This window comes from Eumetopias jubatus, unplaced genomic scaffold, assembly GCF_037043125.1.
Source record: "Eumetopias jubatus isolate StellerSeaLion01/CBP00866 unplaced genomic scaffold, mEumJub1_p1.0 scaffold_7, whole genome shotgun sequence".
NCBI classification, from domain to species: domain Eukaryota; kingdom Metazoa; phylum Chordata; class Mammalia; order Carnivora; family Otariidae; genus Eumetopias; species Eumetopias jubatus.
In genome coordinates, this window is record NW_028274813.1 from 109,257,185 (window position 1) to 109,275,113 (window position 17,929).

General features: G+C 49.1%; 1 long non-coding RNA gene across 11 annotated transcripts in view; it reads left to right on the forward strand.

Moving 5' to 3' along the window:
• Positions 1–17,299, forward strand: part of LOC114206496 (uncharacterized) — a 29,011-nt gene extending 11,712 nt beyond the window's left edge. For 10 of the 11 annotated variants that reach the window (XR_015768576.1, XR_003608633.2, XR_003608636.2 and 7 more), the window contains 5 exons: positions 798–876; positions 8,616–10,679; positions 10,934–11,030; positions 13,956–14,044; positions 15,124–17,299. This is a non-coding gene — a long non-coding RNA (uncharacterized LOC114206496). Of the gene's footprint in view, positions 1–797; positions 877–8,615; positions 10,781–10,933; positions 11,031–13,955; positions 14,045–15,123 lie in introns of all 11 variants that reach the window. The other variant, XR_003608634.2, reaches the window with a different exon arrangement.
• Positions 17,300–17,929: the final 630 nt, after the last annotated feature.

A 17,929-nucleotide genomic window follows, 5' to 3' on the forward strand; every position in this document is an offset into this window, starting at 1 on the left:
CAGTCAATGGGGTATGAGTGCAAGTGACCCACACCACCTCTGGCCTTGGCCCCCACATGTCCCCCCAGGCACTTTTTCTTTTTGGCTGCATGCAGAGGATATAATGGACCACTCCAAGGAGACCTTAGGGGACAGCAGGGAGCTGGGGTTTTGAATAACTGAGCGAAAGACCACCCACCAAACGCCTGATTGGTTCTGACAAGAAGGAATAAACCTGTATTGTCTGAAATCACTGGGACTTGGGCTTGTGTGCTCTAATGGCCTGACTCCTGGCCTTTTCTCAGTTCCTGGAATATGTTAAGATCACCTTCCTGCTTTTGCCAGGCTGTTCCCTCCGCCTGGAATGCTTTTCCCTATCATTCCTCACATGCTTGTGTCTTTAGCTTCCCGGTCTTCATTTAAACATCACCACCAGCTTTTAGCTTGTATCTGTGTTCCTGTCTCTTTTTTAATAGAACTTTTTACAACTTCTATGTCGTTTTTCTTAAATTTGTTTTTTATCGTGCTCTCCCCCCCCCCCCCAGAATCAAGGGCACGAATCAAGTTCGTCTCACTCCCCTGTGTATACCCTATGCCTAACAAAGTGTCTGACAAAAAGTAATCACTTAACAACTATTAGCTGATGGATTAAAGGAATGAATGAACAAATTATGTATGATTCAGTTCAATTCAATTCAAATATTTACTGGGCACCAACTTTGTGCCAGGCACCTTACACACATATAATGTATTCTCTACTCAATCCTCATTAAAATCCTGGTGGGGAGGTAAGATCATTATCCGCCTTTTTCATATAGGGATCACGAGGCACTGCTAGCAACCATAACCCAGATCCTTCGCCATGGCATCCTCCAGTCACCGTCTTACTTCTGAAAGGTAGGTACTATGATCTCCATTTTACAAAAGGAGAGACTCATGCTCAGACAGACCGAGTCACTTTCCCAAGGTCCTGCAGCTAATGAGGTCATGGAGCTGGGATTTAAACCGAGGTCCAGGGGGAGGGAAGGCAAGAGAATGGAGACACGCCTCTCTTACAGGGCCATTCTTCCTGACAGCCTCATTAGAAGTCCCCAGAGAATATCCCGAACAGGGGTGGAAATGAAGACGTGGAATTTGTCCAGAGTCCCCTGAGCTTGGTTTGCAACGGGATTTCATTTTAAATGCAGGACCCATTCTCCTCCCTGGCGCCTGGGATTGGGGGGCGCCATTTTGCATTCTGGGAATGCAGCTCCTGTGACCTTGCGTGAGCCGGGCTGGGCTGGCCAGCACCGATAAGCTGGAGGCATGAGTGCCCAGGTTCATCTGGGGAGAGCAGCCGGCGCTGTCGATAGGCAGAGAAAATCTGTGATTAATTATGGCAGATGAAAGTATGAAGTAATGACTCCTTCTTGAGGGCTGGGCAAGCTGAAGAGCCTGGCTCTCTGGATGCGTTTGGAGACTGCACAGCCCCTTCTGAAACCAGCAGTAAACTTTAATGGCTGCAAGTTCTGTGACTTGGCAGGCTGCGGATTGGATGGTGTATAGAACTCATGAATTCTCCGGGGTGGGAGCTAATTAGGGTGCAATTTTTCAATTACGGAACATTGAGCGAGCCTCTCCTCGGACCCCCACACCATCCCTCAATGGATACACTCCATTTGTCTGTTTTCCTTTATTTCTTAATCATCTGATGATATGACAGCAATTATTTGTCATTTGGAAGAGAAAATCGTCACGGAGCTATTGTTTGCCTCCTGAAACCCCAGCTCTTCTGTGGAGATGGTTACATTTGATAAATGTTTTGCATTCCCGCCGCGCCTCCCCCACTCCCACGGGGGGTTGGTGTGGCAACAGGAAAACATTAGCCTGTGACGCTAGCCTGCTCTGATTGAAACGCCATTTGTAGAAAGGCCTGGAAAAGAGCAGGATCGAGTTTAAAAGAGCCGCAGCCCAGAGCTCCAGGCCCACCCACGTCACCTAGGTTGAGGCTGTGGGACATTCGCTTGGGGAAATTTGGTCACTTCTCTGAGCTAATAAGCCAGCATCAGAATCAGGAATGCAAAACAGAAATGGAGCACAAAGAAAAAAGGCAAAGAAGAAAGCTGCGCTCCGCCAGAAATGGGAAAACTTAAATGACTTTGTTTAAATGTCATGGTACTCTCAAAGCCCTGTTCTCATATGTATGCAAGTTAATTAAATGGAAAAATGTCAAATTAGTTGCTTAAAATATTAATGGCAGGAATTATCCCAGATTCTAGAGCAGGCAGAGTAGAGGAAATGAACCCTTTAGGGCTTAACCCTTTTTTGGGTCATCTTCCTCTCACAAAATAGAGCTTTCTTTCAAGCATGAAAAGATCAGTCACAACTAAAGAGTTTTGTGGGTTTCAGGACCCGAGCTTTCCAGTGGGTCTGCAACCTGTCATTCCGTCTGTGATAGAGAACTCACTAGTGCCATTTACTTCGGCAGCACCGGCTTCACGTGGGGGATTTGAGGTTTCCAGAAAGGCCCAAGTAGTCATGACTGTGTCCCAGTGGTCTGTTCTGGGGCCTGGGTTGGGTCCATTTTTTTTCTTTTGGTTTTTGAAGGGTATTTTGGTTTAAAGTACCCATTACAATGCAAAATAGGAAAAGATGGTACAAAGAGGGGTGCCAATGTTCTACTCACCAAATGTTTACTCAGTACCAAGGAGTTCTGAAGTTGTGCTGAGCAAAATGGTGGGAAAGGGGTGAGTCCTAGACTCAAGGGCTTTGGATCTGGCAGGGAGAGGCCACAGGGTTCCGAATCTAGTCTCATGTTAGCATGTAGGGGAACTGAAACCCTGAGAAAACAAGAAACGTTCCAAAAGTCACACTGCTACTGAGTAGTGATAAAGCTCATTTGTTCATGCAACACAGTTCCTGCCCACCTCTCCCCGGGGACTTCCATATATTTGGGGACCACAGGGCAATAGACACAGGCCTGTGCATGCCACATGCCTGACACTGTGGAAGGAAGGGCCGAGGATGGAAAACGGGGACATGGTTATCAGGGAGACCTTCCCTCTATCAGCTACCAGCATTTACCACCCACCGTGGCAACCAACTCTCCGTGCCCACAAAGGCAGACAGGCCAGGAAGGCAAGTGCTGTCTGTTGAGAAATTATGACTGCTCACCATACAGACACACTTAAAATCACCGTGGGGAATTTGGTAAGTTCGACCCTGACAGATGTTATCCCTCTTTAACAGATTAGGAAAGTAGGTGAATCTCTAAGCCAAGGAAGTGGCCGAATTGAATCTGCAGGAATTGATAATTCTACAGGAGGCAATGGGATGTCGGTTTACTAATAACTGCAAATTAGCAATAGAAATACCAAATAATAGGGGTAAGGCTCAATTTCAAGTGGTATCCTCAGAAGCGGGGAGGAGATATTCTGAGATGCTCTGTGGGAAAAAAAAATTCCAAAAAATTTAGGGAAACCCTATATATATATATATATATTGTATCAGACAGTGAGGTCAGCTGAATCATGGACCCCGAATACATCCACATCTTAATCTCCAGAACCTATGAATGCTACCTTCTATGGCAAAAAGGACTTTGCAGATGTGATTCAGTTAAGCATCTTGAGATGGGAAGATTATTCCAGATGATTCGTGTGGGCCCAGTGTAATCACAAGGGTCCCTATAAGACAGGGGCAGGAGGGTCAGAGTGAGGAGGAAGAAATGTCATATAACAGAAGCAGAAGTTGGAGTGATGCACTTCTTCGAGAGAGAAGCCCTTAACCAGGAAATTCAGGTGGCCCCTCGAAGCTGCAAAAGGCAAGGCAGCAGGTTCTCCCCTGGACCCCAACCCCCCCGCCGCCCCAGAAGGAACTGGCCCTGTCAATATCTTGACTCTAGCCCAGGGAGACAGATTTTGGAGCTGTAAGAGAATAAATGGGGCTGCTCTAAGCCACTCAGTTTGTGATCATTTGTTACAGCAGCAATAAGAAACTGATACAGGCCATTCCTGCTAAGTGCTACTTTCTCATTCCTTTGTCAGAAGAGGTTGGGTGGGGCAACTCTGGTTCAGATTATAGGTTGCTTTTAAGTCTCCTCATCAGCTGCATTCTGGGAGAGTGGCTGCCAGGGCTGTGCTCTTTTTATGGCAATGGCAAAAATGGGAGAGCAAACTAGCAGACGCTCACCATGTCCGTGGCCATTTCAGCCCCAAGACACTCCACTTCTGCCCATCTTCCATTGGTCACATGGCCAAGCTGAACATCCGTGAGAATGTGGAACTATACACGGCCTGGTCTAGGGGGAGGCACTGCAGAATCACATAGCAAAAGGCAGTGATGCATGATCCTCACACTGGGGAGGGGTAGTAAATAGATGCGACCCACCATGCTTTCCTTGAAGATCCATAATTCATGTTAACATGTGGACAGCTCTGAGAAGTCCTGCAGAAAATAAGTTTGTCTAACTCTGTTCACACAGTGGTCCCCCAGCTTCTTGGAGAACAGAGCCCGACTATTATCCTACAGGGTTAATATTTTGAGACATGCTCATGAAGTTCAAGGGAGAAGACAGTGGGGCTTCACTGGGTCTTGAAGAGTGGATTCAAGCAAGCAATGAGGCTTTTACCACTGGTGGAGCAAAACTGAAAGGTTTTCATGTGAGTTCATGTCCCCTCTCCTCAAGGGACCCTTTCTCATGAGAATTTTATCAAATACTCCATTCCTTCATGGACAAGAAGAACCCAGAATGATATCCTTGTTGTCTAGAAGAGCAAACACCACTGTCTGGGGTCCAGTCTGTCCTAGCCCCAGGGCCCCTTGGAAACTGCTCAAAAGGCAGGCGCTCACCTCTCATCTGAGAACTGGAGCATCTCCTGCCAGCTTGGCTTCCTACAAACAAGCATGGATTTGGGAAGTGTTGGTGGGTGGGAAACAGACAGAGGTGGGTGAAGCAGGTTTCCCACCAGAGTCGATCATCAGGCCCACTACTAGAAGTTTTCCCCTTCCCACGAGGACCTAGACAAGGAACAGGCAGAGGAGCAGAAAGGAAGTCTCCCAAGTTAGGCGCTGTCAACTCCAACCCATGCAGGTGAACGGACTCCCCGACTCCAGGAGGCCCCCAGAGCAAAGCGAGGAGACTCTTGCCTGGGGAGGCCTCTACTGCTCTGAGAAACAGGGGTGAGGAGGACATGCTAACCCCATGCCCTGACTGCCTCCCTCACTGTGAGTCACCACAGCGCTGCCAGGGGAGGGCTGGCCACTCTGTGGGATGATGACTTATTTGACACACTTAATTAGCCTATTTCCATGTAACATGTTTTAACGGAGGCCATTATAGCCTAATAAAAGGAAACAATAGTGCCATAAATCCCAGGATCAATAGAAGGGAAAGCAGCGAGGCTGAGAGCCGCTTCCTCTGAAAGACCCAGAGGGGCTTCAAGAATGCAATTCCCCTTGAAATTGAAGGATGAGGGGAAAGAATGTGTGCCGGTTCACCCGCTTGCCTGCTCACGCACACATTCAGCAAATAGTTAGAGGGGGGCCAACTCTGGGCCAGACTCTCCCTGAAGCCCCTAGGAGGTAGACAAAAGGCACAGCCTGGGGGAGGAGAAAGACATAAGAACAAGAATGTCACACCGTTCAGTGTGGCCAATGTTATGAACAAGAGCTGGAAAGAGAGACTTCCTGGAGGCAGAATATTTGAGTGGGTTTTGAAGGATAAACAGGAGTTTTCTGGGTGGAGAAGGGGGTGGGGGAGGACAATGCCGGGAGCGGGAAGAGCACATGGAAGGCACAGGAAAGAGGCGTGGTCAGTTTGGGGAACCAGGAGTGTGAGAGAAGCAGAGAGAGAGTGTGGCTGGAGAGGTATATTGGGGCACTTTGCCAAGCTGGATTTGGGATTCTTTGGAAATTCAGAGAAGTTGAAGAAGATCAGAAGGCACAGTTACCAGAGACAAGGACTGCAGAGAAAACTCCTTGTCTTGGTTCATTTGGGACCCCTGAAGCACTGGCCTGGAGCCCTGTAGCTTTGCAGGAGCCCCAGTCCCAGGCAAACCTAGGAGGGACACTGCAGCCCCTTCTGCTTTGTACCCAAGCACAAGTACACCCCAGCACCGAGATGAGCACAGCATCAATTCACAGCTTTGGAGGCAGGACTGGAAGGGTGGAGGAAGACAGCAGAACAGCAACCTGTCCATTCACTTGGAAGGAAGCGGATTGATCAGGAGAAGCTGCAAAGCTGTTCTGAGGGACACATGAGACATTCACACTCTGGGTGGCTCCAGGAGACACTGTCAGCTCCTTGTGGGGCACCATGCCTATGTGGGATGCATGCCTGTGGCTGGTTAGCCTAGTGGTGAAAGCCTCAAATAGCAAGGTCAAGGCCACCAGCTTAGTCTGCTTCTCTGGTAATGATAATCAGAAATCTCACAAGTCTGTGTGTTGTATTCAAGAGGAGAGCTGGATTTTAGCTTAGCTTGGCCATCAACCAGTGACTTCACTGTGGACTACTCACTCTATCCGTCTGAATTTCAGTTTCTTGATGGTAAGTAAGTTTTCCTCAATAACTCTCTCTTTCACCAAAGCATCCAATCAAGTCCAGTTGATTTTACTACCCAAAATATGTGTCCTTCCCCCTAGTTGAGGCCACCATCCAAAGTTGTCACTGGGGAACTGTCGGAATCCCTGAGCTGGGTTTCTGACTTGCCCTCTTGCTTCTTTGTTATGCAGGGTCTGCATCAGGTCTGTGAGGAGCCAGATGGTAGATATTTAGGCTTTGTGGGCCACATATGTCTATGTTGCATATTCTTCTTTGGTGGAAACAACCCAAATGTCCACCAGCTGATGAATGGAGAAACCAAATTTGGTATGTCCATTCAGTGGGATATTATTTAGCCATGAAAAGCAATGAAAAGTAATGCTATAACATCACTGAACCTTGAAAACATTATACTAAGCAAAAGAAGCCAGACACAAAGGGTCATATATTATAGGTTCCATTTAGAGGAAATACCCTGAACAGGCAAATCCAGAGAGACAGAAAGTAGGGCTGGGGTGACATGGGGAAATGGGAGGTAGTAGCCAAAGGGTATAGGGTTTCTTCCTGAAGAGATGAAAATGTTCCAAGATTGACCGTGGTAAAGGTTGCAGGAGTCTGGGAGTACACTAAAAGCCATTAAATTGTATACTTTAAATAAGTGAATTATGTGATATGCAAGTTATTTCTCAGTAAAGTTGTAGTAAAAAAAGATTTTCAGCTCCCAGGCCATACAAAAACAAGCTCTGGACCACATTTGGCTGATGGGCTGTGGTTTGCTGATGCAGAGGTTCTCCATTACTGCCAGAATGCATGGTCTAAACTGCAGATCTGATTTTGTCACTCCCCTGCCGGGAAATCGTCAATGGCTCCCCATTACCCACAGGAAACATGGCTCTCATACATGCTCTTCCACACTCTGTCCCCAGCTAGTTTTCCTAGTCTCCTGTCCTTCCTTCCCTCTCCATGCAGCAACCCATGGATGACTGTTCATATCCACTGACACTTCCCTTTGATTTGGTTGCTGTCGTACCCTCCTGCCTTCAGGATTCTGGAAAGTTCTTACCTATCTCTCAAACATTCACTCGGGTATCCCTTTTCTTTACGGCACCTCCTGCAGTCTCCCTGGGAGAATGGCTTGCTACTCTAGTATTGTGTGGTCTTGGATTATATTTATTTGATTAGATATACGCTTCCCTTCAGAAGACCGTGAGCTCCTTGGCAGCCGCAAAACAGGAACCATGTCTTTTCTTCTCGGCCCAACCAGTGCTCAGCACAAATTCCTGGCATGCAATCAATATTTAGGAACTGCTTTCTTGAAATGAATTGAAGCCCGGTGAGATGCAGACTAGCTAAATGGTGTCAGAGGAATTTAGTAACATCTCCCTGCAGAAAAGGCTCCTGGAGGGTATCTAGTAACCTAAGCCCCTCATTTTCTGTGATAAAACTTGCTGGAGTCATCCGGCAAGGAGGGGCTGAGGCTCATCTCGAGTCTGAGTCTCTGCCCCCCACCCAGGGGCACTTGTGTGCACACCTCCATGTCTTTCCACAATCCCTTCCAACAGGAACACTCTGGGATTCAAGGCAGCTTGCCACAGGCAGGTTTTACAGCCATCTCCTTGGCTCGGCTCAGCCAAACATCCCGATGGCCAACGGCCCGCTTCTCCTCTCTCCCTCCCATTCTGGGCACTCTTGAGCTCCCTAGAAGGGGTCAACTACCTCAGGAGTGGCCGGAAGAGCAGGCTGGCACCTCCGGGCATGGCTGGCTGCAGGAACAGAGAATACGGCCCACCTTCTGATGCAGCTGGAGCAGGAGGTTGGACCCCAGCTCAGACTTGGATCCCGCAGTTTGATTTATGGCATTGGGTACTTGTTGCACACATGTTTTTCCTATGCCTGGGAACACCCCAGGCTGACTGTGGTTTTCTCTTTCTTTTATCGTGTGTGTGTGTGTGTGTGTGTGTGTCTGAGACAGACAGAGACAGACAGAGACAGAGACAGAGAGAGAGACAGAGAAAGAGAGCCATTTCCGAGCCAGATGCAGGATCAAAGTCCTTACAGGCTGCTAAATAATTACAGAAGATTCTGGATCTCACGAAGGCGTGTTCCTTCCATGCAGGTGCACATAGAGCCGGATACCACCTCTGTAGCCTGCTGCAGAGCTCCTACTGTGCGCCAGCCGCTCGTGCTATCGCGCTCTGCAGGAACTCCATGTGCTGGAAGGGACCACCCTTGCCTGCAGGACGAGAGAGCCATGACCAGGAGAGGTTCCAAGGTGTGCTTAAGGCCCCCGGTTAGCTAGACCCAGAGTCTGGCCTTTGTTTCTGCCACCTTAGCCCTTGAACCTTCCCCTCCTTTGGCCAGACACCAGGTTTTCGCCCTGACAAACATGCGTTCCCCACCTCCTCAGAGCTTCACCAGGCTTTGTGGATAGCTTCACTGAAACTGACCAAACTCTGAGCTATCTTGCGGGCCCACATCTATGTTTTTGTATCGATTCGCTGACTTCTTAAGCTGCAGATCAGCCCTTCCAATGTGTCTCATTAGCAGAGGAAGAAATCCAGGACTTGGGAGGTCAAGCACCATGCCCAAGGTCAGCTAGCTACTGGATGACGGAGCTAGGATGTGGGCCCTGGTCCCTTACGTCTCAGCTAAAGCCCTTTCTGGCCTGCTGTGCTGCCTTCATGCTCTTTCTCCACCGAAACCTTTTGGACCCTATCTCTTATTACTTCTACTTCGGCAGTGCGTCGGATCCCTCCCCATCTTAGGTTGTGTTTATATCCTCGGGTGCTCTCTTGTCTCCATGGGCGGAAACAGCACCACAGATCAGGAGCCAGGAAACGCAGGGTCTGTTCGTGGTCTCCATGGGGCTGTCTTCCAGGGGCCTCCAGTCCTTGCCCAAGCCAGCCCCCGCACGGACACCAGCAGAGATTGGAGAGGCCTTCCCTGTTTTAGAGAGGAAACATGGAGGCCAGAAAGGATAGAAGTGACTAACCCAAGCACACACAGAGATAACAGTGCATTGAAGACCAGGAATCGTTGCCTCTGCTGCAAGGTGTGGCTTCAGGTTTGAGGAGACATTTATCTTTTCCTGTGGGTTCTCATGAGCAGGGAGGCAGATGCCAGCTCTTCTGAGGAAGCACATCCTAATGCTCAGTGTTGTGTGAATGGCAAGAAGATTATCTGAGAGGTAGTGAGCTCCCTGTGGCAGGAGATGACCAAGTAGAGACTGCATACATCCCCCCGCCCACCATGGAGCAGGGTTCAGATTGAAGAGAGCTCAGTGACCTTGGTGCCTACCCAAAGGACTCAGGCCCCCAGGATCCAAGACTCTTGCCTTGGCTTCTGGGAGAGTCCGGGAGCAGGAAGGGGTGGGGTATATCTTCAAAGATGGAAAAAGCCTTCTGCCTAAAGAGGTCTCATTGTTGGCCATCAACTAAAGATTTTGTGGGACACTCTCAGAAATGTAGGTCTGGGTCTTATTATTTAACCTTAGCCCCTGAGGGGGTGTCTAACTAGATGAAAGGCTGCAGCACTTAGAGGGTGTTACAGAACCTCCTTCTGGGGCAACAAGCCCAGGAAATGGGCGGGGATGGTCCCGGACACTCAGTTGGAATTGATGGGGCAGATGAAAGTGCAGGAAATGGCCCAGCATTCAATTCTGGGTAGGAGCCTGGACATCTTCATGGACCAGCCAGCTATGGGCCTCAGCATCCAGGAGGCCTCTTCTGGGAGGTGAAGCAGGTCTGGATGCCTATCCTGGCCCTGCCTTTTAGGAGCTGTGTCTGAGGGTAAGTCACGTGGCATCTGAGTGTGGGTTCTTGCTCCAGGTCATGGTGGAAGACTCCTCCCTCTCGGGGTGGGGAGTGCCCTCCAAGAGCAGGTATGTGATGTTCCTAACACAAAGCAGGGGGAGGAAGTGGTTTGACTCCCACAACTTGATTTACTGAGAGCGTAGTCACTCTTCGAAGTTTCTTCCTCAGCTTGGGGCCAGCCCAGACCAACTGTGGTTTCCTCTCTCTGTGTGTGAGCCTGTGCGTGTGTGCGTGCAAGTGTGCATGCGTGTTAGTTATCTGCCTTTCGCTCGTCGCAGGGTTCATGTCCACCAGAGGAGCCCAGGACTCTCAGACCTGCCCAACATGCTGAGATGTTCTGGGGCCCCGCCAGACACATGTATACCACAGTGAGTGTTCATGGGGTGCATCTTGCAGATGGATGGAAGTGGGGTGGAGTAGCGCCCCTGGAAAATCAAATAATGGTGCAAACCACAGAAAATAAAACCATGTAAGCAATAGAATTCTCTTCATGCTAATTTTGGCTCTTACAGATTTTCTTGAATCTTTGATGACTGATGTTACCTCCGTGTTAGAATCTGGTGTAAGTTGGGGTCTGATTTGACACCAAATAGGCTAAGTTAATTATTTTCTTTGTCTCTAGGTTCTTTCAAAGAGCACCTTCCTTTCCAAACTGTCCCCAGAAAGCTTTGAGAATCACTGAGAGTCACTGCTCAGAAAGGAAGATTTTTCTTCAGCAGGTAAGAGACTTGGGAATCTAGATGTGGTTCTCCACCAACCCAGCTTTCACAAGCTGCCTCACCGCGCCTGGCCTCGGTTTGCCAGTTCCATTTGGAGAACAACAGTGCCTGCTCCATCCTACCTCACAGGGGCGAAACAAGCCTCGAGAGGATGGAAGCCTGTGAAATGCCAGGTCAGTCTGTTCCAGCTGATTCTCACCTGAGGGGATTCCACAGGGGCTCATACTGACTCCGTGCAAAGGTTACGCCGGGCTCCAGGACTTAGAAATGGCAGGACCTACCTTCTGCCCCCACAAGCTAACAGTCTATCCTTGTTTCTAGAAGTGGACTTCTAGTCTTTGTGCCTAGGTAGCATAGAATCTGTCTGCCTGTGAGTTTTTGGCTATGGAGTTCTTGCCATGCTTGCCTACCTTCCACCCCGTAACGTTCTCATCCTTTCCCCACCCCAAATGCTTGCTCTGAGGCATGTAGAGCTAGAGGGGTGTTTGTATGCCCTCTTGTCCATGTGGGAGTTGGGGCCAATGAAGCTCAGAGGAGTGACTGACTCACCAAGACCCCGTAGCAAGATGGCAGCCCATGGGAGACCAGGTCTCCTGCCTCCTTTTTTTTTTGAACAGATTATCAAGTTTTATTACCTTTATTTTCAACACATGGGGCATATAGTATAAAGATTTCATACTGGGCAAATGATATTCATTAAGCCAAAGAAAGGGGAAAAAAGGGGAGGAATTTGCATTGTTTTGACTACACTGTTTAAAATACAAGTATGCAGATTTTATCACCGAAAAAAATCTGAGTTGTGTTTATCCAGGACTTAAACTGAGCCTAGGACTTTTTCATACCTCAGTTAGAAAGAAAACACCACAAAAAAACTCCAGAAAACATAGACTAAAAGTTCTTTGGCTGCCGAGGCCATAAGGGCTCTTTTGCATTGTGCCAAGAGAGGTGACATCGGGCCAGAGATTAAAATGGCTGTGTCTCACTTTGTGCAGGTTACTGACTTGCTTACTTGTGATACTACGAGAAGGTGGCTGGGAGGGGACCAACCTGTGGGACCAAGGGAGTACGTGCAACAGGAACATCATGTGTACTCATTTCGTTGCTGGCAATGAGTTGCAAAGCCGAAAGACCCCGGAAGCTCAGAGCTCGAGCGGCCCAGAACAGTCACTGTGTTACCAAAGGGCCAGGAGGAATGGCAGGCCTGGAATTTCAGCAGCGCTGGGGCTCAGGATTAGTGAGGGAGGACATCTTAGGGAGGGCCCTTCCCAGCTTCCGTGGACCCAGCCTGGACGAGCCAGTGCCTGGGAATACCTCCATGTCGTCCAGGGCCCGTGCAGGCAAAAGAGTAGGGTCAGTGTGCCTGGACCAGCCTTCCGGCCTGCCTTCCCTCATGGGAAAACATGGTCTTTGTTCCAGGCTTGTCCAAGACTGTCTCCTTGAATTCTTCTGCAGAGGTCACCACCTGGAGACCTGTGTGGGCTTTATGTGGGCTGCAGACAGGTTTAATTTGGTGGGATTTTCCTTCAGGAACTGTGATCGCTGCCAGCATCGAAACACTGGGTGTGTTCACATTAAAAAAAAAAAAAAAAATCTGGCCTTTCTTGGGAACTTGGGAAATCTGGCCACACTGGGCTGGGTTCCTGCATGACCACCATCGCCGGAGCTGGCTGCGTCCCCGTCACCCTTCGGCCAAAAGCGTGTTTGCCTTGGCCCCCACCCAGCCGCGCTCACCCGTTCTCACTACCTTGCCTGGCCCCGTGGCACGTGCATCTGTGACCCACGCCCGAGTCTGTATTTTATAGGTGAGGACACTGAAGACCTGGTTTAAAAGTCATGGAAATCGAAGCTCCGAGGGTCCTTTCCCCCAGCTTTGTATTTGCTGTCCCCATCCTCCACTAACCCCCCAGGGATCTCCCCACCCTTTTCAAGCAGCTCCAGGCTCTGCTGGCCAAAAACAGCTGGACCAACAGGACACGCAGAGATGTTGGCCCTCACCCCACCCCCACCGTGGAATGTGCCCCCAGCCCCTCCCCCTCCCCCACAGCCATTGCAATTTCCAGATTGAAGATTCCAGGCAGGCTGGGGCGTATTTCCCACCCAGTGTCTGGGGCCGATTTTCTCCTTCAAGTCATTACAAGTTCCATGTCTCTAGCAACCCAGGGGCTTGGAGGCGGAGCTGCCTTTCCTCACAGCCCGGGGGGCTCCGACACCAGGTTTTCTCTGTTCCTTTTCCATATGCCCCGCTCTAGCCTTTGGTCTGGGTGCAGCTTGTCAACATTAAATAAGCACTTCTTGTGGTTCACTCATAACAATTCTTTAGATCTTGGAAGCCAGGCTATGGAACTCTGCATATGCATAGATCTCATTTTCACACAACAGGCTGCTTAGCAGATGGGGACCCAGACCAGCCTCCAACATTTAGCAGAGAGTTAAGATGTGGGAAACTAGGTGGCTTTTAACCAGCCCGGACTGCTGCCAGCGTTCAACCTTAGAGAATTTTCACAGGGAAAAGGGAAAAAATAAAATAAAAAAAAAACCCCAACAACAAAAACACACACATACACACACACACACACACACACAAAACCAACAAAACCACAGTTTTCCTTGCTCCCCCAAACCAGATGGCAGATGGTATGGAACCAATAAAACACAGATTCAAACGTTTGTTTATTTAACTTTGAATGTAATATGGCTTTGTGGTCCCTTACAAGGAATCACCAACCTTGCAACCAGAGAGACGACATTAGTCAAACTTCAGAGCAGCATTTGGAGGTGCTCCTGAGGAGGCCGTGGAGAGGGACCGGGGACGATTCATGGCCAGACCCCAAGCCTCATGGCCCGTTTGCCTCTCCCGGTGAAAACCCAGGAGATCCTCATGAACGCTGACTGACGCTTGGTTTCTGTTGCTTGTCTTTTGTCAAGGTTCAGTCCAAGAGGCAGCCAGCCGCATGAGGAATGTTCCTGCGTCATTTCTAAAGCAGCTGTGGACGATGTTGGTCTGGGCCACCAGGGTGAGAGACCATGAAAAAATGGACTGAGCCCTTGAGAAAAGGCCCTCCTTCCTGACGCTTGGGGTTTGTGATATCAGAGAAGGAGCGTTTCGTGAGGCTGTGTGGTGCCCTTTCTTTTTGGGCTTCCCAGAGACCTCGGGCATAATTATTGCTTAGTTGATATAACTATCTACATTAGTTAAGATTCTTTTGGTTACCAGTGGCAGAAACCCAACCCAAACTACTTTAAATAAAAAGATAATTTATCAGGTTAAGTAAGAGCAGATGATTTCAGAGATGGCTAGAATCAAGGGCTTAATGTTCCCCGGGCTCCCTTTCTAGATCTTAGATCGGCTTTTTCTACAAGCCAGCCCCATACCTTAAATTGTCCCCCAAATCACATCTTATGAGTTCAGCAACCCTAGGAGAAAGGCAGTCTCGTCCAGCAGCTCTGTCATCAAATTCCTGCTCGGCACATAGGCTCGTTTTTGAACCTAATACAGTGGCCAGAGACTTGGGGTACTCTGACTGGCCAAACCTGGGCCATGGTGACCCTCTCTATAAGTGGGAAGAGGGGCAAGATGAGCACTACCTTAAGCATATGGAATGTATTCCCTAACTGGAAATATGGGGTGGGGGTGGGAGGAGCCAGGCCAGTACATGTCAACTTTAGCCTGGGCTTCTGGCAAAGCTCTCTGTTCCCTCCCCTAATTCATTTTATGTCTCTCTCGTTCTTCTCTCTCTCTCTCTAAATCAAGTTAGTAAATATGTATCTTTCATAATAAGCAATACTAAAATTATGGAAAGTAGAAGTAACTTATTCTGCATGAGTGAACGGTGAAAGATTGAATGTACTCTAAAATATGGAGTTCTTTGGTAAAACTGAACCATCTTTGACTCAGAATGCCAAAGATGGAGGGAGGTGCAGAGCTCAAACTGTTCATAATGTTGGTTGTGGATGAGCTCATGGAGGCCCAGAGCGGGGCTGCCTTGTCCAAAGCCTGGTTGCAAATCATCTGCAGAATCTGGAATCCAGAACCTGATTTCAGACTCAGGGCTCTCCCTGTTTCCTGTCTGACTATGGCTTCTCATCTTCCTAGGTTGCTCTCCCAGGGCCTGACCCGTGTTCTGGCGTCTTCTATGAATTGGCTGACAAGAATATCTGACTAGTGTATCAACTTTTAGGGGTAAAGCATCCCAGGACTCTCCACCGGGACTATTTAGGTCTTCCATACCCAAGAGAAGGCATTTTTAAGAATGATCTCTGCATCAGTTTGTTAACTGCTGAGTAACAAGTTAGCACAAATGCAGCAACTTAAAACAACACACACATTTATCATCTCACAGGTTCCATTGGTCAGAAGACATGGTACGGCTTAGCTGGGTCTTTGGCGCAAGAGCTCGCAAAACTGAAACCAAGGTCTAGGCTGGGTTGTAGTCTCATCAGGAGGCTCACCTGGGGAAAGATCCACTTCCAAGCTCACTGGGTTGTGGCCAAAGTCATTTCCTTGTGGCCGTGTGACCAAGGTCCCTGGCTTTTCTGCTGGCTGGGAGCTGGAGGCCACCCTTAGGTCCTGGAAGCCACCCCTCCTCCCCCACCCCAGTTTCTTGCCACATGGGCTTTCCCAACATGGCTGCCAACTTCATCAGGCCAGTGGGAAAAAACACTCACTCTGGCCTGGAGTTTTATATAAAACTCCATAATCATTTGATTGAAAGCTTATCAGCCTTTCCTTATAACAACCTAACCATGGAAGCGACATCCCATCAGCCCTACCCTACTCCGTTGGGTAGAAACAAGTCACAGATTCTACCAGGGTGGATATTATTTGGGTGACCTTGGGATTCTTCCTCCACAATCCTTCACACCTTGGTGAATCAGCCTGTATGTACTCACCTCTATTGAAGAGGGAGCTCCTCCTACTCCATGCCAGGCAGCACACACACTGGTCTCTGCAGACAGCCAAGTAGGGATGATGGGCCTATGAGCAGATAACGGCCCTATGGTAAGGCACATGCCAAAGGCTGCATGTTTGAAGGGGTGGGGGTCACATAGGATAGAGTGTCTCCTTGGGCTGGGAGGGCAGGGCAGGGCAGAGGGTCAGCGAGGGCTTCCCAAAGGAGCGGACACTGGCGCAGCCTTGATGGATCAGTAGGACGTTGAGGAAGACAGAAATGGTGGCAGAGAAGTCCAAGATGTGGAGGCAAAAAGGCAAGGGGGGTCTGGGGAGGTATGAGTGATCCGGTGTGACCAATACAAGCATCCTGAGGAGATGGGGGTGACGCTAAATTACTGAGGGACTTATAGGCCAGGCTTAGAGGTGTCTTCCTTCTGGGGTCCATGGAAGGTCACCATGATGCCATAACTGGGGAACTGGGGACAATGGCATGATAAGCTTGGGGCTTCAGAGAGAGAGGACTTCCAGCAGGAGGCTGAGCTGGGAAGTCACTGTGGGCAGAAGACAAGCCTGGCTCGTCTGTACTAAAGAGGGCCCCCTCCCCGCTCTCCCGCACAGAAACCCCGGGGAAGGCAGACCTTCTTAGAGCCATTTCAGGCAGCCAGGTTGTCAGAATGATGAGTTCTGCAGCCTAGCAGTTCTGAACCAAAGGAGAAAAAAGTCCCAACAAGCCCCATCTCACTGCCCTTGACCTTGTAGTAGAGTTCTAAGTGCAAAATCTGTCATCTATTAATCTGTTAGAAGTTGACAAAAGGGACTTTGATCAGAGGTTGTTTTTCCCCCCTTCTTAAGTTTCCTGATGACACATAATAGCCCATTTCAGCCTGAGGGCCGGAAGCACGGCCCTCATTCTGCTCACTTCAACCCCAGTGGCCTCCCGCCCCGTGGCTTTCTCCCCGCCCCGATATTAATTGGCCTGTAAGTGGTTACATGTGTTCCTTTTTATGTGTCAGTTGGAGTCTGTTATTTGAACTTCACAGCTATTTGGGAACACAGGAGTGATGCTCTGGGCCCAAGTTGGGAAATGGAACAGTCCAGAATTTGTTGTGCTGGCTCCTACCTCCCGATTTTTTTTCTTCCTCTATCCCTTGAGGTCTTGATGTCCCCCGCCACCACCCCTGCTCCCTCCCTATCATGCTCCTCTGCGTGAGGCCCCCTGACACAACACGGCAGCCCAGCTCTTGGAACCATGAAGTTCACAGCCAAGAGAAGCCTCGGGGAGCCCCAAACTGTAGCTTCTGGTTTTAAAGAAATTAAAAGCCCTGGAGGGGGGAATGTTTTTTAATAAAAATAATGTTTGCTGAGGGGCTATCGTGTACACATTTCTTACATGTGTGTTCTCTTGTTTCGTCCTCAAAATAACTCTGTGAGTTAGGAACCACATGGCCACTTTCACATGGGGAAACCGGAGACTGTGGGAGACTAAGCAAGAGGGCTCCAGGGCCGGATTGCCAAAGATTGTGTCCTGCCTCTAACTCTTACCAGCTGTGTGATTTTGGACAAGTTGTTGAGCTTCTCTGTGTCTCAGATTGCTTGTCAATAACGGGTCTACTAATAGTACCTACTTCAAAGGGTTGCGGTGAGGATTAAATTGATTTAGTGTTTTTAGGGGCTTAGGGCAGGGGCTGGTGTAGAGAAAGCACTTACATGTGTCAGCTGATGAGGGTCTGCAAGACTGTGTGTGGTACACGGTGCAGAAAACTGCTTCTGGAGGGAGATGCCCTTGGTTTGAATCTCAGCTACCCCAGGTAGCTGTGTGAGCATGGGTAAAGTTACTTATTTCCTGTTTTCCCATCTATGAAATAGGGATATTCCCCACGGTTGGGGGGGGGGTCCCTCAGTGAAATGCTTAGCTCCCCAAATAATTACCCTGGAGTAAATTTCACCAACTGATAAGCCTCATTTAATCTCACAAAGGTTTTCATCCGATCTTTAGTGACCCATTTTA